This window comes from Anguilla rostrata, chromosome 11 (assembly GCF_018555375.3).
Source record: "Anguilla rostrata isolate EN2019 chromosome 11, ASM1855537v3, whole genome shotgun sequence".
NCBI classification, from domain to species: Eukaryota; Metazoa; Chordata; class Actinopteri; order Anguilliformes; family Anguillidae; genus Anguilla; species Anguilla rostrata.
The window spans coordinates 28405954-28425713 of NC_057943.1; the positions used below are offsets into that span (position 1 = coordinate 28405954).

At 42.8% G+C, this 19760-nt stretch overlaps 1 long non-coding RNA gene across 2 annotated transcripts in view; it reads right to left on the reverse strand.

Moving 5' to 3' along the window:
• Positions 1-19760, reverse strand: part of LOC135234523 (uncharacterized) — a 54080-nt gene that overhangs the window by 24434 nt on the left and 9886 nt on the right. The window contains exons 2-5 of one of the 2 annotated variants that reach the window (XR_010324126.1): positions 17388-17439; positions 17190-17274; positions 15863-15966; positions 12853-12932 (exon numbers count right to left, since the gene is read on the reverse strand). This is a non-coding gene — a long non-coding RNA (uncharacterized LOC135234523). The remainder of the gene's footprint in view (positions 1-12852; positions 12933-15862; positions 15967-17189; positions 17275-17387; positions 17440-19760) is intronic. The other variant, XR_010324127.1, reaches the window with a different exon arrangement.

Genomic DNA, 19760 nt, shown 5'->3' on the forward strand with positions numbered 1-19760 from the left:
TCCTGTGTGGGTACAGGTGTAACATGCTCATGTGATGTGCTTCCTGTGTGGATACAGGTGTAACATGCTCATGTGATGTGCTTCCTGTGTGGATACAGGTGTAACATGCTCATGTGATGTGCTTCCTGTGTGGATACAGGTGTAACATGCTCATGTGATGTGCTTCCTGTGTGGATACAGGTGTAACATGCTCATGTGATGTGCTTCCTGTGTGGATACAGGTGTAACATGCTCATGTGATGTGCTTCCTGTGTGGATACAGGTGTAACATGCTCATGTGATGTGCTTCCTGTGTGGATACAGGTGTAACATGCTCATGTGATGTACTTCCTGTGTGGGTACAGGTGTAACATGCTCATGTGATGTGCTTCCTGTGTGGATACAGGTGTAACATGCTCATGTGATGTGCTTCCTGTGTGGATACAGGTGTAACATGCTCATGTGATGTGCTTCCTGTGTGGATACAGGTGTAACATGCTCATGTGATGTGCTTCCTGTGTGGGTACAGGTGTAACATGCTCATGTGATGTACTTCCTGTGTGGGTACAGGTGTAACATGCTCATGTGATGTGCTTCCTGTGTGGATACAGGTGTAACATGCTCATGTGATGTGCTTCCTGTGTGGATACAGGTGTAACATGCTCATGTGATGTGCTTCCTGTGTGGATACAGGTGTAACATGCTCATGTGATGTGCTTCCTGTGTGGATAAAGGTGTAACATGCTCATGTGATGTGCTTCCTGTGTGGGTACAGGTGTAACATGCTCATGTGATGTACTTCCTGTTTGGGTACAGGTGTAACATGCTCATGTGATGTGCTTCCTGTTTGGGTACAGGTGTAACATGCTCATGTGATGTGCTTCCTGTTTGGGTACAGGTGTAACATGCTCATGTGATGTGCTTCCTGTTTGGGTACAGGTGTAACATGCTCATGTGATGTGCTTCCTGTGTGGATACAGGTGGCAACAAGTGACAGCTCCATCCAGGGGCCCACACTGTTTAAGTGAGGGTGAGAGACATCCAAGAACTCGTCAAATATTTCTGTGCCCCTGTTCAACCCTTTCTTTCCATGATACTGCCGCCCTGTTTGTTCTTCTTCCCTGCCGTGACTCAAGTCAAACACCTTCTTTGTTGTGGGCTAAACTCTGTCAAAAAAGCCGGTCTTTAAAAAAAAAAAAAAAAAAGGCTGAAGATTTGCCACTTCGCCCCGACGGTGCGGGCGAAGACAAAGAAGCGAACATTCCGCAGGTTTCAGCCGCCGAGTCGCCACCAGGGCCCGAGCTCGTTATCGCCAGGAGCTCCACGCTCCATTCGGTCACAAAAAGGAAGTGTCAGAAAGATGCGAGCGGAAAAATGCGTCCGTTTTCAGGCCAACGAGCGAGCGGGGGGGGGGGGCGTGGGGGTATGGGGGGGCATGCACCATTAACTGCCGGGGAGGAACTCGATTTCCCAGGGCCCTTCAGCAGTTAATATCCTGCCGGTAACAAGTGTCCGGGAGAGGGGACTAGAGTTACACCTGGGACGAGACGAAGGCACAGATGCATCATTTCGTTGACTGGAGAACTTCCTGTCCATTCAGAAAATCACTGGCCTGTCTGACAGTGGGCTTGCTGAGGTCACACATCTGCTTGTGCTGTTACAGTCCGACTGACCAGCGTACGAGAGCGACGCACACGTGTCTCATCATCACAGATGAGAACACAATTACAACTTCATCAATAATTAATCTGACCCACGTGGAAAGTTGCCTCTTTGAATGTATAATTTTGGATGTGAGAACACAATGCAGTGCCTGGTCGGTTCCTGGTTCCTTTACTAATTTTCTATTTTAAAGTACAAAAATGTATAATCATGATAACCGTGCTCTGATTGCAAAATGGCATGAAATTCCAGGATACTAATTTTCTGCTTTCCCACAATCAGCATGCAGAGAGAGGGAGGGAGGAAGGGATGGGGAAGGAAAGAGAGAGAGAGAGACTCACACACAAACTAATACAGTTATACAGACACACAGAAAGACACACACACACACGCACATATTTTCCCACAGTCCTTGCCTGGGGGCCAGTGTCACTAGTGGTGGGGGTGGGTTCATTACAGCAAGTGCTTATTAATCTTTCTTAATTATAAGTCTGCACTTAAAGAAACGTCCCCTGTGGCATTTTTTATACTGGTGCCATGTAGTCACAGAATGAAAAAAAAGAGAGTACCTACAGCAGGGTCTGTTCCTATGACAAGTGTAGTAATCACCTCCAGTGCATTACATCCAGGAACACACAGGAAGAAGGACAAAGTGCCTCAGTATGGGGGCTGTAACACTACACTGCGACTCACAAGCCTGGCCAGGTCTGGGTCTGTCTGACATTAGAATAACACAGCGCTTATAAATGGCTGTCAGGCACGATGTGTTCTTTAGTGACATTAATGGCAATCTTCTAGAACACTACTAAGGCATTATGTGTAAGTTAGCATGATGTAAACTATTGCTGGGCTGTGGGTCATTGTTAAATGTCATGTGCTTGCTGCGATGTAACTCAAAGGTGTCGCTGAGTGTTTTTGTTAAGCAGCGTACAAATGACATACACACGTGCCTGGGTAATGGTCTATCTAAGCACTGTTTTTTTTATCAGCCTTTTGCTTTGCCGCCAATGTACTACTTGCTATTATGTGCGCCCATGGCTTGTCCTAGTTATCTATGTGACATGCAATTCACAAAATCCTGCCTCCACGACCTTGTAAGATCACCTGAATAAAAGCGTCCGCCAAATAAACTGTAAACATTGCCTAGGTTGCCTGGAAAATTGTTCTCAGCCCCAAAAAGGACCTGGAGGAAAGTGAACCTCCTCCAGAGAACCAGCAGATTTATAGGTTACATGAGCTCCGGTCAATTTCCTGTGGAAGCTGCCGCTTTTATAAAAGGCAGTAATTACTTTTCAAGGGACCCTTCTTTACAACACAAAAGCTGTGATTATAACCTTCGCTGCAGAAGAAGTCTGTCTTAACAAGTGTTTTAGTCTTGTAATGAGTCTTAAAGTCTTATTTTTTTCCACTCAAGCAGAAAATATTATCTGGTTTTAAGTTACTGTTTGCTTGACAAGCGAAAATTTCTTTCGCCATGGGCAAATCTTGAGATGTCTCACCGCTGTGGCAATCTTTTTGTCTTAATTAGCAAAACAAAAAAGTAACAGAAATGAAATTATAAGCCTAAATACGAGACTAAAATACTTGTTAAGATTGAGTTGAGTTGAGACTTATTTTTTTGGTTTTTGCGGTGTTGGCTGAATTCACCTTGCTTGTAAAGATCGATTATCATCTGTTGTTCTGCGACGTCCACGTCTTGTGGATCATACGTGATTTTGGGACTGATGTAGTGGGGGGCGGAGCGAACGCGTCTTTTCCCGGCACACATTCCAGACCTCGGGGGTGGGGGTCTATTTTAGAGGAATGCGTCTGCGGAGGAGCAATTGTCCTCTCCTCTTCTCCCAGCACTCGCTTAAAAGACATTCAGGATGGTTGGAGACCCCCCCTCTCTGTCTGATAAGTGAGCGAGTAGAGGAGGGGTGGGCTGGGATGGAGGGAGTGGGGGAGGGGAGTTTCAGTTGGAAGGAGGTGGGGGATGGATGCGTCCACATGAAAAGGCCAATCAACTTTTTTTCTGTTTTTTTTTTCTCTCTGTTGCTTCATTCAGGTTGCCGTGGCCCCCGAGGACTAGGCAGCCGCAAAAAAAAGCTGTCCCCGACCCCACCTTCTGACACACCCAAAGTGAGCCCTAGCACCCGTGCTGCAGTAGCGCCGGTCGTCAGCAGACCTCCCGACGCCTACTGTCGCACGCCGACACATCCACACGCCAGCCGGATCGGTGCCGAAACACAGGTCACAGTTCACCCTGACCACAGACCAACGGTCAACTTTCACTGGCGTTTTTTTCCTTATATATATAAGTTCTTAAAAATATATATTTTGATGTCCCTTGACATTTTTACATCAACTATGTGCTCAATTAAATCTGTTTCTAGGCAGGATGTTGTATGTGAATGTTTTGGACTGCAAACATACAGATTGTGTAAGCCGTCTGATAACAGAAAAAAGTAACAAAGTAACAAAGATAATAAAGTAATAAAAATTATTTACACAGCTGTCAACACTCCTCCTGGAATACATTTATGGATGTACTGATTGAGTGGACATTTGTACTGATTTCCTCCGGAAAAGGGACCTAAATAAAATATAGAGTGCATTAAACACCCTTGTTTGGATGTGTTAGCACTACAGGTTTACTGTTAGCCCAGTACAGAGCAGTTCTGGGCCCTGTGGCTAACTTTTATAAAGCTGTCTGCTGCTTCCCTTTTCAACAGTTTAGCCTCTTGTTGCCCTCCATGTAAGCCCAGCGGGAGATTCGGGGGCGAGCACGCCGCCCAGAGACCCGGTCAAGGAGGACTTCTCCCGAAATGAGAACTATGCACCTCTGGCTCATCTGGGACAGCCAGCACTTCAAACGCATGTATGTGAAATATGTAGCTCGCACGCACATATTTCACATGCAACACAGGTTGCTTGGCTCTGTTTTTTTTTAAAGATGGTTTGTACATCGGTGCCACCTGCAAAGACACCTACACGGCCACCATTTTAATTGTAGTTCCTGGGCACTTTTTTTTTGTTGGTATTTTGGTTTTTGGAAATAATTATTTTTTGAGGGGGCATCTGCCCCGTCTCTCCCATGCGCTCACGGCTGTTGCCTCCTATGGGACCAGCCGACGGGACGCCCCCCCCGGATCGGCACGGCCCCCGGCGTAAATTCAATCTCCTCTTCAAATTAACGGCCAATCAGCCGGGAAATTCTACGACGACTGCCAGAGTTAATTATTACCGCCATTTCAGCTTTGATTGGGGGGAAGGTTGCGGCAGTTCAGGGAGACTGTCTGGAATGTTTGATAAAGTGCAAGCTTTAATGTATAACTCTGGGTCAACAGAAAAAGAAAATTCACATGCGAGGGGAAAGAGACCAGCCAGCTATGCCATGCCGATGAGCCAAGCAGTGCACCCTGGACATTCACTATTTCCCCATACAGTCATGAGATTCACGCTCCATTCTAACATAATCAGTGAACATGCGCTGAATGGCTTCACAGGGTGTTATATATATATATTTTTTTTTTGTCTAAAGTTGGCAAGTGCCTGAATCGATTTATTTAACTTCCAAAGTTATCAGGTCTCCTGCTGCAGATGAACATTTCCCTGGGTTCAGGACTGGCATATTCACAGCTTGAAGAAGGAAGACCCTGCACTTCATCGCTTCGCAGAAGCGCCACCAGTGGTATTTCTGGTGCACTGCATGCAATGATAATTAATGAATGTCACAATTTTGCAAGGTATTATCACTCCTACTGATACATTGCCAAAAAGACAATCATGACTAACTATGAAGGGGTGCTTTTCTAGAAAATTTGAAAATCAGATATTTGCATTTTCAGGAACCTTTTTCACATGTTGTATTTGCTATGCCCCAGCATCTACACACATCTGTGAAATATAAACAAAACATCAAAGTCTGTAAACATTAATGAAACAATATTGCCGGTAAACTGGGAATTCTGATGTAATGCAATTAGCACGAAAGGTTGAAAAAAAAAACACTCAAAATGCTGTTTGCAAGCCTGCAGCTGAATAAACAAAACTATCAGAAATGAAAAGCGAGCCTGTTTGTATGCAGAGGTCAATCTATGATAAGATTAAGAAACAGATCAGATCACAGAATCAGAAATAGTGCTGCTGATTACGTGGTGATAGCAGACACTTGAAATGCCTATTTAAAACATCTGGTAATTTACACGCCACATGCCATAAATATGAACAATTAAGTTTACGGTGAGCCTATATTTATTTGCTGACAATCTTTTGTGTTGGGGGCAGGGGGCAGGATTTTGGCCCTGAAAACAGGATTGTTCAAATATCTCATCGAGCAATCTTCAGTGGAAGGGAGAGAGTGATTTTAAACGGAGTCGCAGCCATGTTGGGAGACAAATCCGGCCCGGGAGATAAAATATTCTACAATTAAGGTCGTGTCAATAGAAAGACCTTCAAGAGCTGTGGAGAGAGCAAGCTCAAGTGCTCCTGAAGACCCGGCCTTCTCTGAGCAATAACCAGTCAATATCCAGGCCTCTCCATTAAGCCCAGCTCCCCCTCACCACCACCGCCTTCCCCCGGCCCATCCTCACCCCTGGCAGGGGGCTAATTAAAACAATTTTGAGGACAAAAGAGGGCTCCATCGCACCCCTCTAACCAGCCGAGCCACTGATAGGGCGGCGAGGGAACACAGTTGTCACAGATTAGCTCTCCTTCAGAGCCACAGATGGTTGGATCGGAGCGGTTACCCCGGAGAAGCTGCCGCTGGATGCGGCGGTCGATCCGAGGCGTTAGGCGCCCCGCGACACAGCTAGCCGGCTACGCCTAGCATGACGGGGCGCAACCGTTCACCGGGAAAAAAAGCAATTCCGATGGTACACGGCATACCACTTTGTTTTGAATATTTGGTTCATCGCTCACTGTTGAGAATACTTCCAACAACAGCACAGCAGTCGCAAATCCAAATACAGCATTGAGGTATTGACAGACTGTGCAGAGTGAGAATGTTAACTTGAGAATACAACGTTAGCTTATCATCCAAAACATACTGGAGAGAGAGTCTGCTTTTCAGGAGGAGAGCTAAGCTTGTTACTCGGCGGGAAAACACGTGGCGCACACGCTACAGTCGGTAACGTGCCTACGAGCGTTTCGTGCGCAGGCTACGCAATTAACACCTTATAAAAAGCACACGAGACCTGCCATCTGGTACAGGTTACCCGCTTCTGAAACAGCCGCTTGGGAAGTGCAGAGGTCTGCCGCCAAAGGTACCGCAGCCGCGGTAAAAGGGAAAAAAAAGAGAGAGAGAGAAAGTGACGTGGCTGTCGGAACAACACGCCATCGCTTCTTATATGCGGAAATTCATTTCTTTCCTAGTTCACAGAGATGCCATGGATATGAACCCTTACCTGGAAAACTTTGAATGACTAGCCAGAAACCAGGGTGTTGGGGTCTGGGCGGGGTATTCCGGAAAAATCTGGAGTTTAATGAGAGGGCGGAAACTGATTCATGTTTTGAGGCTAAGGAGAAAGACTTTGAGGTTGTAAGAAATGAATATCATAGCCATATTTTATCAGTGAGATTTATGAAGAACATTACGGATGAATGCTAGGAAGTTGTGCACTTTAATAACCCCTTTACTTTAGTTTCTATAACCAGGAAGCAAAGTGAATGGTGCGGAGAGGCCAAACATCCATAACTATAAAAAAAAAAAAATTTTGACTTGATTTCCACCATTTTGGATTTCTATTTGAATATTCCATGCTTTTCTGTCTGGTTGACTAAGAGAAGGTGCTAGAGCATATAAACAGCCTTCCTCAAAACCGGATGAACAGATGAAATTCTAATGACAGATTGTTCTGAGGGAGTGTTCGACTCAGAAGTCAATGTGTCAGCACTTGCTGGTAAAATGAGTTCCACCTGAGCAGTGTGCTACAGCACGGCTTCAAGAGAACTACTTTTATTACTCCCTCGTGGAAAATTAATTGGATTCAGTCATTACAAAACCCACACATTAATTTCATAAGCCCTTCACACCTGTTTCAAAAAAAGTTTAAACTGCACTTTACTTAATAAAATGCTGAAGTCAGTGAGCATTTTGGTACATTTGTTCCCCAATGCACACTTAAAAGTCAAGACCGGATGACCAACGCTAAGATGACCTCAGAGAATTTTCTGGCAAATAATTATTTAGGTGGGTGCAGTTCCCAGGCCTGTTAACGGGTATGTTTGATCAGTCTTCCCACAGGCAGAGGCAAAAGCAGCCATGGCCACAGCTGACTAATCTCTCATCAGCCCCCACCCCGCCAGTCCGGCCGCAGCCTCTGGTCAGTCGGAATGTATAATGGCTGACTCACGGCCATCCGGGCCCGAAAATTACAGCTCCAAACTAACCCCCTGACCCCGCCCCCTCCCGCAAAACTAAACATTTCAGTTGCGTCGCCGCACACCGCGACCTCATTAAGCCTCAAGTCATAGCCTGAATATGGGAGTGTCCGCGTGGGCCATGGTGGACATTACCAGCAGACGAGTCCCGTGCCAAACCCAAACCCTGCAGAGGGCAGTGGAGGGAGCTCGTCCAACTCGGCTCAGCACGCGCTGCGATTCGCTTTTAGCCTTCGTTTCCTTTCCCGGAAGAGGAAAATAATGAGGACGTTCCTCAGAGTTCATAAATTTGAATGGCTTTGGTCATACAATTAGCATAAAAACCAGTTGCAAAGCAGGATTAAAGACTGGTTTCATCAAATAAAAAAAGAGAAAAAGAGACAAATGTGGGCACAGGTTTTGCATCTTTCAATCCGGTAAAAGACCGGAGATTGCAAATCACCACAAATATGGCGGAGTTCAAATTCAGCTCTACTGCTTGTCTGACGCTCAAAGTTCAACCTGCATGAAGGCCTGTTCTCAAACAGGTAATATCCTATAGTCCATTTTTGAACATAATAAATACACAATTACCACCATTTGTTGTATTCCTGATCTCCAATGATACTGAAGATTTATCAAAATAGACTTTTAAGCGGAGCCCATAAATACTCAGTGTAAAAGGCACTTAAACATGCAAAACAGTTTTTTTATGTATTCCAACATTTGCAGCATTTATTAATGTCTCCTCCCAGTAATTTCTATAGTTACTGGGTAGACAAAAGTTCTTCCTTAACTATTGTAAATTTGAGTCCTTCAATGAGACGAGGCGCATTCAAAACCACAGACTGCGCTTCTTTTTTATATTTTGTGAAATCCTGCCTAATCCATACTTTAAAATGTCAGAGCTGTATTTACAACAACAAAAAAAAACACCATTCACGTATGTCTCAATTACAACTCAAAAAATGAATGACAAGATGACGAACAGAAACAGCTCTCCGCTCAGCTTAAAAACTCCAGCTCAGCATCTGCACGCACTCAGCGCGCTCAGCGCAAACCTGAACGCGTTTCCCTCGCGCTAACCCAAAAGCAAACGCTCCGCAGTGGCGTTGCTCCCTTCTGACGCGCGCGACGCACCTCCGGTGATATTCCGTTTGCCTGCGCCGGCCCCGGCTGTTGCCGTGGAGCTTTAATCGCGACAGGAATTCTTTTGCGGCCGAAGGTGTTGACGGCCGGGTCTCATCCGCGCTTTAAAAGCCGCCGTCGTTATCTCCCCAGCCGGGGCCATACTTATCTGGCCAGAAAGGAACTGTATGTAAGGAGAACAATAGAGGTGATTGAGTGCTTTCCACAATTGGTGTTGGATTACCTTTGGCCTTTTTTTTTTTAATAGATGATATCTGTCCAAGGGTGGAGGGTGACGGGGGATGAGGGGGACGAGGAGGAGGGAGGTCGTCTCCAAACTTTATGCATTTGATCCTTATCAGCTGAAGCTTTTGAGAAATGGTTCTTCTCATAAGCGCAGAGCAGCGTGCTATTAGACTGTGCCAACAGGAAACACCCCCAAAGCCCCTGTTCAGACAGGTGAGGTCAATCTAAACAATGGTCTACTTAGGGAAAAAAGAACAACTGACGGAATCTTCCAGAAGAGGGGACACGTCAACAACAGCAGTGTAAACAGCTATCTGCGGGCAAGCTGAGGACAATTTGCAGCATACCAGAAAACCATTGAGAAACAATGGTCAAAATGGACATGGCTTATATATATATATATATATATATAATTGCAGTACCATGGGTAAAGTAATCCTAGATCATCTTCACGGCAATTCAAAACACAAACAAGTCTTAAATCCAGTTTTACTTAGTGACCACCAACGAAAAAATAATTTAATATTAACATATGCTAATGAAATAAACAATAAAGATAAATAGTAAAAATATATGTATTTAAGAAAATGAGATGTTTTGGTCATCCTTTTAAAGTAGCTATAAAGTAATTTAGCCAGACAGATCAGAGGATGCGAATGTGGGCGGGACTTGTCTCACAGGCAGGAGCGAATGAAACTCATTTTTTCACAGGACACGTGCCAAATCCTCACACCAGGGCACCACACTCATCTGAAGGAAACAATTATACAGACACAGCGGTGGCTACACATTTACATATCAGCATTTAACAGACCTTCTTGTCCAGAGTGTCTTGTGCTTTTCATTTTCATATAGTGTTCATTTAGACAGACGGATGTATGCTGATGCAATTCAAGTTAAGTACCTTGCTCCAGGGTACAAGGACAGTGGCCAAAATGGGAATTGAATTTGCAGTCTCTATCCATTTTATAACATCTACCACCCAGCATTACTACACATTTGTAAGAGTGCATATATTGCAATATTATATTGAATACATAATGCACAGCAATATGATATATTTTTTAAATGTTTTAAAAATATGTATATATATATGAAAGAAACAGCAACTGCATATTTTTCTATGTATACAGTGAAAAAAATTTATTTTTGCTATTGAAAATATATTTTATGCTGCTATATTGCAAAATAATCCCTTTCTGTAAGGGCAAGGCTAAGCTGCAGCCTGTAGGATTCCAGCACCAGAGCTGAGTTCAGTGAACACAGCATTTCTATAGGGTAATGTGGTTATAAATGTCCATTTCAAATTGAAAATTTTTCAAAATGGCACAGTAGTAAGAAGCAATTCATCTCATTTTCATCTGTCTTTCTTATGAATGTGTGTATATTTAAACGTGTTAGCGCGTTAACACATTATTATTATTATTATTATTATGATGATGAACCATTGACAATAAATACTATTTGTACTATTTATTTATTGTCAGCTGAAGCAAAAACAATCCTGCATCAACTGGGTCAGTCAGCATTTTTTTCTTGAAGTGTCGCATTACATCAGACCACCAACAATTTCAATAGCTGTGTGTGTGTGTGTGTCTTTGGGGGGGGGGGGGCAGGGGGGTTGGTACAAATATGCTAATTCCACAGATGTTTGCAGTCCTCAACACATTCCTGCTGGCCTATAAAAACAAAATCCTGGGGAGAAGAGACTCACTGTCTTCTCCCCGCACTCGTGCACCAGCGCGGTCTGCGCTAGCGAGGGTACGCGGCGGCTCTGTCCGAGGAGACGCGTCGGGGCGCGGCGGTTCCAGAGTTTGGGTACGGCCCGGTCGTACGGTAGCCCCGTCCCCGCGGGCCGGGCCGGTGTTACCGCAGCGCTTCCCTCCGTCCCAGCCCAGCGTTCGGTGGGAGCGGGGGAAGGTCGCAGCCCCTCCCTCCCCCCCTCCCTCTCCTCCCTCTCTCTCTCTCTCTCTCTCTCTTTCCTCTGGGAAACTTTCCATGACATGGCGGTTTCGGTGCTAGTACTGTCCGGCCAGGGGCTCAAACTGGACATCTGTCATCGCGCGGCCAACAATGGCGGCCTGTGCAAGCCGTGTCATGCGAGAACACACACAGGGTCACCCAACACTAAAGACTTATTCCCATCTCAATAAGCTGATCTGTCTTCATGTAAATGAACACAAATCTCTCTCCCCACCCCCCTCTCTCTCTCTACCCCCTCCCCTTAAACTTTTCCATTGTTTCAGAATGAAATTTAAATTTGACTTTGGGCTATTCCCTGAAAACAGCTACTGGTGGTTACTGCAATCCTCACTGCAGTGAAATTAGGGTTTTTTGAAAAAAGCCTATGAGCACTTGAGAATGAACCCCAAAGAAAGTGATATAACGGGACATTCCAAGCCAAAACCAGGTCAATGACCTTTACCGGGGTGATAGAGAAATGCCACATATGTCCAGCTATGCCCAAACTGCCCCAGGAACCTTTTAACAATAAGAATACCAGTGACTGATATCATCTAACCCAATTGCCAGGCTTTATCAAATACACATTACTGCTTTCAGATACCGCAATATATTTTTTTAAAATGCAATGCAATGAAATATATTTTTCATATGGTACTATCAAGGTATTTTGTTATTTTCTTTTAAAAAGTCCACATCCTTTTACATACAGTATTCACATAAAATGTACTTCAGTGCATTCCACTTCTATTTAGATGGTCTGCATCTGGAATAATTTGTTCTGAGATTACTCTGACCAACAGCATGCTGTGCTACGCCTTTCAGTCACACAGTGTGGGTCTCTCTCTCTTAATGTCATTCCTAATCTCCTGAAAATGCTTGTGCGAAAGCAAAATCACACACAGAGTAAGGTGTCAGGAGCGACCATTTTAGAAGTGGGAAAATAAACTGTCAAATGTTCTATTAATCACACCAATGAAGGCAAAGTAGACAAAACTGCCGACACGCATGCCAAGATATCACGTTCCAGGACTACTACTGCTTTAGCGTGCTAAATATTCTGACACACACAAAACACACTGTAACACAGAGAAACAGTGGGCTGTACCAAAAACATTGGGGGAGTGGGGAGGGCAGTCCACTCCTCTTTAAGGACACATAGGATAGTGCATTAAAAACCAGGAACATACCAACTAAACATGCCTCTATTTTTATATTGTAAGTCAGCTCTGTGAGGGGCAATGACTCATATCAGCACTTTGTGCATCAACCTGCATGCTTCAACCCAGGGTTCAGCCAGGGTTCATTTTCAAACATTCTTTTTATTCATTTTCCAACATTAAAAAAACGGTTTAAAAAAAATGTGTAAAACAATTACTGTTTTAAACACAGAAAACAAACACAGATGCAACACAAACATGTTCAATGCAATAGGACTTTAACATTCTACAATTTGATTAAATTAAGATGACAGATTACAGTCATTCAGTGCTTTTTGTTTCATGATCTGTAAGTGCTTCAAATTGAACTCACCTCAACCACCACCAATGTTCAGGACCCACCTGGGTGATGCATGGCAGCCATTTTGCACTAGGATGCTCACCAGACATCAACTAAGTTGAAGAGGGAGAAAATCACAGAGTCAATTAATCTGGGGATGATTAGGTTACCAGGTGAAGAAAGTCATTTTTCCCAGGATACTGGGGAAGCTCATATTCTTAGTCATTAGTGCCATGGGACCATTAATGATCAGAGTAAGTCAGGAGCTCAGTTTAACATTTAAATTTAAGGAATGTGTCTGCACTTATGCATTGGGGTATGTTTGGTTCAGAGGGAAGATTGCCCCCTACTGGCCCACCAACACCACTCCCAGGAGCAACATATTTTTCCTGGGAGGTCTCCCATCGAAGGAATAACCAAGTCCACACCTGCTTAGCCACATCCTGTGAGAGCAGGGTATATGGTGGTATGACTGCAGCTATTTTTAAAAACATTGTTTATTGTTTAAATTACATAACAATTCCACCCTTTTGGGCCATATATTATCAGGATATTAAGGGAAGGTACCCCAGGTGAAAACAATTTGGCTGGATAGGTCCATTCTGAGATATTATGATATTTAACTTCCACAACTATGTTAGTTTAATAAAATATCCAAAACAATGATCAGGAATAACTTAAATAGTTCATTTAAATGTTTTAAAGCAGATGCGTCAAGTATAATTAAGCACAAAATTTCCTGTACAAAAAACCTTTTTTTTCAACTAAATTTATAATTATAGCGACTAAGTTTAACATGGTGCTTCTTAACCAAACAGATGGTTAAGATTTAAAATATATATATTTTTTCATTTCTAATTTATGGGAGATTTTATGTGAAAAAATAACAAAAAAATAAAAATTAATAAATATGATGGTTTCATAATTAATCAATAAATTTAAATAAAATAAAAAAACCCTCAGGAAAATGACCAGCTATTGAGTTATTCATCACATTTAAACAGAAAAATGAACTTAATCCACTGAGAAAAAAGTGTTTTAACTAATGTGCAAATTAACCCTTTTAAAATTATTCATAAGATAATTTGCATATGTTCCTAAAAAATAAATATATGAAATGAAAAAATAAAAAAATAAATAAAAGTCATAATACAAAGATATCAAAGATATGAAATGTCATTTTGATTGGTGGAAAGGATTTTTTCCCCCTTTTCACCTGTGGTACCTCCCCTTAAAAGGCTTCACATTATATAGTCAGTTTTATTGTCACTTTCATCTATTGAAATATATTAGACTGCTGTAAAACATATGCATCATTATATTTTTGAAGAAGCCTATACTAAGAACATATTGGAGTATATTCCATTTCAGTAAGTTCAGTATCCATGTGAAAATGATCATTGACATTGTTGATATTGCCAGTGATGAGTAGCAAAGCTTTATGGGAGTTCTGGCTGTTTACTGAGCTATCTGGCACCCGCTCGCCTCTTAGATCAAAATACCACGGGGGAGTTTAAAAGCTGTGGGGTGAGAGATTCACACGTTTGCTCCATTTTAGGGAAATGAAAGATGAAATGACACAAAGAGAAATAAAACAAAAGAGATGCAAAAACAGACGGCCACTCTCCCCTGCTCTCCCGCGCTCTCCGCAATTCAGCCGCGGGTTCGGGGATTTTTGAAGTCTCGCAAGTGGAACAGGATGAGATGAAACGGAAGGGACCCGACAATTCTGAGTTTCTTCTTTTTTTTGGGCGGGCCTTTTGTGTGCGTGAGCGTTTGGTTAAAAGTGCTCAGCTTCAAACGAAGAACAAAAGAGACGTTTCCTGCCGAGCAATTAGGAGGCTCAATAAATATGCAGCTGGGGGGGAGGGGGGGAGGGTGCATGACTGGCCCTTTCAAATTCAAACCTGAATTCCAGAACAATTCCCTGCCACATTTTTTCCCCAAAAATAATGGGATGCATAACTTCTTGGATGTGGTTCTGGGAACACGAGCAGATTAAGTAAAACATAGAAAAACATATATTAATAAAAGAGAGAAAAGAATTGAATCACTGGCAGGAAAAAAAGAAAGCCTGCAGGGCTCCGGTCATTTTGGACGAGTACACGAGCAGTTTTTGCGGTGCGAAAGAGCGAGCGGGTAAAGCAGAGCGGGCCCTGGAAACGGGCCCTAGAAACGCACAGAGACCCGGAGGAGAGCCCAGTACACAAGGAGACAATGCCTTTTATGTGCGGGTCTCAGATTTCCAGCTTGTTTTCTTAAGATGAGGCATGTGTGAGTAAAGAAAATATTTTGCTTGCTTGTGGCCATCTGTCTAAAGCAGTGGCATCTGAGTGAGGTAAAAGCCTAACGGCGAGCTTGTTTGCTTCCTGTGCAGAGTCTAAGGCGAGGACTCATAAGCACATTTTCAAAGCTTCCTTACTTAAACGACTCTGGTCGGAATGAAGACTAAAGACTAAAATACCTCAAATTAAACAACTTTGGTTGGAATGACCGTGAGACTAAAAGACCTTCTGATCACGATTTCCATTAGTCACTGCTCAGCCACTAAAGACTTTAGCACTTTCATTTTCTACCTCAGAAATGTCTTGTACCACATTTCAGCTCGAGTGCAAGTCAGAATATAATTAAAAATGTAAAAGCATCTTGTTGGGTGCATAGCAGCACAATGAATTAATGAATAAATAAATTAATATATATCTGATTTAGAAATACTTGGGGAATTCAATAATGCACTTTCTTATACAATTTAATACAATGTTTTAATACATAGATGTGTTGTGTTATGCACATTTATTTGTTATATGTTAACCATTTTGGCCCCAAGTCTTTGGCTCCGTGAAATTGTTCATGGCGTTGGTTGGTGTTGGGCAGCAGGGTGGCACCCACAGTGATGCGTGCAGTGTGAGCGTGCTCCCAAAAGACTCTGAGGAAGAGAGTCCTTTCTGTGCGGCTTGTGCATCATTGACAGGACTGTGCCACTCACACGTATCCATGCGCCACACACTCGTATCCATCCGCCATGCATTCCCACACTTCTTACCGTAAATGCGTATCCCAGCCTTCATCAGCGACCATCGCCATGCTGCTAACAGCAAAGAAGAGTGGTTGGTGTGCTTGTACTGAACTCTTGAGTGGGCAGCAGTGCTGGGATGAAAACAAAGGGTTAAACAGACAGAGCTCAGACTGCCCAACAGACTGTGAAAGCATACAGAGATAGCGGTCTGCTGACAGGAGACAATATTAACACACACACAAACACCCAGCATGTACACACAAGCATTCACACACTCACACACACACACACACACACACACAAAACACACAGCATGTACACACAAGCATTCACACTCACACGCACGCACACACACAAACACACACACACGCACACGCACAAAAACACACAGCATAAGCACACATACAGTCTTTCTGTCATTAAGGATGGCTGCACTTGTGCCTAATAATAGAAAACTAATCATCAGATATATACATTATTTTGTATCAATAATAAACTCATAAATCAAAAATGGATTTAACACAACAAGTATACCATATAATAATGTTTGCTTTTTGCATCCCTTAAAGATTTGAAAGTGTGTGTAGATGTGCATGTATGATGTGTGTATGTTTATGTATGTGTATGTATGGTGCGTGTGTATGCGTATGTATGGCTTGCATATGTGTGCATATATGTGGGGGGGGGGGGTGACCACATGGCCCATTTCAATAGGCTCAGCTCAGGGAATCAGCCACGGTGAGGGCTTAACACCTCCGCTCCTTCCAGAAAGTTCCGCGGAATCCTTAACGACTGCAATCAGGGCTTTAACGTCTCAGCCCAAAGATAGTTTTGTCTCTGAAACCCATTGTGGGGTTTAAACATTAAACAGAAAATGCCTTTGGCCCCTTCCTTATTGGTCAGACCCCCCTCCATGTTTAAAATGGTTAAAAAAACATTGCTTATTCTTTCAAACACAAAGGAACTTGTCAGAACGTCACGCTTCCTGTCAGAACTCAGGCGGAGCTAAAACAAGGACGATGCAAATCACTGAACTATATGGAAATCAACTTAAGGCGCTATATTTTAAGTGCTTCCACAATGGGAAAGGACATTATGGAATCAGCAAAATAAAAACCATGGCTTAAGCTACTTGATGCAAATGCTGTGCGCATTATCTCCCATACCCTCATATACATTACAAATAAGTTTTATACATTTACATTTTAATAAGTGCACTATGGGAAAGACTCCTAAAAAATTCTGCAATAGTACCAACACATACGCAGTACCCCAAATACTACTTTATGTCAAACGAAGAAAAATTGCTATCTCATGAAAGGCAGACATGCCGATTTAATTGTTTTCTCCCCACCTTTTTTCAGCTATTGTTCCACATTTCTTTCTGTTTTCTGTCCTTCCTTTGATCCAATTTGTAAAGTTTTACCATGGCAACCGACCTGCATTGTGATACAATATATGTGTCAATCACATATTTATTCTAAAAAACCTTTCTTATTTATATAGGTGCACTAGAACCAACTGAAAAAAAAACATAAAACAGCATACTCACTGGTTTACCTCCAAGAGATAAACTCCTAATCTCAATGAACAGACAGGGCCAGCTAAAACAGAAAGTAGATTAAATTATTTTCTGTTCTACAGTGCCGTGAAAAAGTATTTACTCTATTTTCCTGATTTCCTGTATTATTGCATATTTGTCACACTGAATGGTTTCAGATCTTGAGACAAAATGCAATATTAAACACATTTTAAAGTTAATTTATTTAACACCCATATCACCCATGTGAAAAAGTAATTGCCCCCTTAGTTACTCAATTGACCAATTAACCAAACTTAATTAGTTCTAGCTGATTGAACAGAACCAGACTTGATTGAAGCCAGTCCTGTGGAATCTACACATCACTCATATTGAACCTTACCATCAGAGTGAAGCAGTCACCACAAAGTTTCTACAAGCACACTATGACACGATCAAAGAAAATTCCAGAAGAAATGAGGAAAAAAGTTGTCAAAATAATGTCTGGAAAGGGTTATAAAGCCATTTCTAATGCTCCGGGACTCCACCAAACCACAGTGAGAGCCATGATCTCCAAATGGAGAACACTTGGAACAGTGGTGAATCTTCCTGAGTGGCCGGCCTGCCAAAGCTTTTCCAAGGGTGCAGTGGCAACTCATCCAGGAAGTCACAAAAGATCCCAGAAGAACATTTAAAGTGCTGCAGGCTGCTCCAGCCTAAGTTAAGGTTTCATGGGAGGATTCATGGGAGAATAGCAAGGCAGAAACCACTGCTATCCAAGAGAAAAATCAATGCATGTCTCAATGCAAATAAGCACCTAGATGATCCCCAAGCCTTCTGGGATAAAGTTCTATAGACACGCGAGTAAAAAGTGGAACTTTTTGGATGACACGGGTCCCATTATGCTTGGCGTAAAGCAAATACAGCATTTCACAGTAAAAACATCATATCAACAAACAAACAAGGTGGTGGTAGTGTGATGGTGTGGGGATGCTCTGCTGCCTTGGGACCTAGACAAACTGCCATTCCAGAATGCCCATGAATTCTGCTCTGCACCAGGAAATTCTTAATGAGAATGCCGGATCATCTATCCATGAGCAGAAGCTGAAGCGTAACTGGGTTATGCAGCAATGATGCAATGATCCAAAATGCAAAAGGTTGACATCGGAATGCCTGAAAAGGAACAAAATTATAGGTATGGAGTAGCCTACTCCTGAATTGAACCCAACGATGCTGTAGCTAGACCTGAAATTAGCAGTTGTTACTCAACAACCTACTAATTTGTCTGAATTAAAGCAGTTCTGCAAAGAAGAGTGGCCTAAAATTCCACAGTGATGTGAAAGACTGGTGTCAAATGGCGCGTTTGGTTGCAGTTATTGCTACTAAAGGTGGTGAAACCAGTTAAGTACAAGGGTGTAATTACTTTTTCACATGGGTGTTTGATGACTTTTTAATTAAATAAATGAAATAAGTTCATAAAATGTGTTCTGTGTTTACTCCAGTTACTTTTGTCTCATATTCAATTTTTCCTAAAGATCTGAAACCACTCAGTGCAACAAATGTGCAATAATGGAAATCAGGAAGGAGGCAAATACTTCCTCACAGGAGTACATTTCTTATTCCTGTATGCATATTCAGTGCAACGGAGGACTTGCTTCCTCTTTTCATATTACACTAACGCGTTGTATGTGCCTTATAAATAGTTAAATAAACAGTTACTGACGACTTTAGAGTATTCATAATACAGACATAGCTTGGAAAGAAAGCTTACTTATTTCAATGACTGCACTTAGGCACATAAGTCTCCAGAAAATTTGCAGTAGCACCAAATGCAGTAGCGTAATCCCAAAGATTAAAAATGGCTGCATCTCATGACAGGAAAAGCAAACTCAGTTCATTTTCCCCCTGTATTAATCCACATCTCTCTCTCTCTCCTTACAATTATCAGATATATTCAGACAAAAACAAAGTGAATTCATTGATTCTTTTTACCATAACCAGACGAGGCCGCAGTCTAACATGCTAAATAAGGGGTGCAAAGGGCCAAGTAGGTCAATGATGCGGTTGATAGGACTGTCTCCCGCCCCAAGCTTATTTAGGAATTAAACAGGGCAAATTCATTCTGATGACCACTCACCAAAACAGGAATTGTGGTGAAACACTTCCAGAAACTTACATAAACGTAACGAGCACGCAATGTAGCCTGTATTTAGAGCCTCGACTGGGTACACGCCCTGTGAATGCACACCGGTGTTTGTTTAGTCTGCCGAACGCAGACGAACGCAATTCGCTCCGCTGTTGGGGCTACGCGGGCGGACGCGGCGAGCATGTGCGGCGTGGGGGCCTGTGACTGCACGCCGAACCCCCCCGGGGGCGACCCGTCGCGCTGTCTGTTTAAAAAGCCAA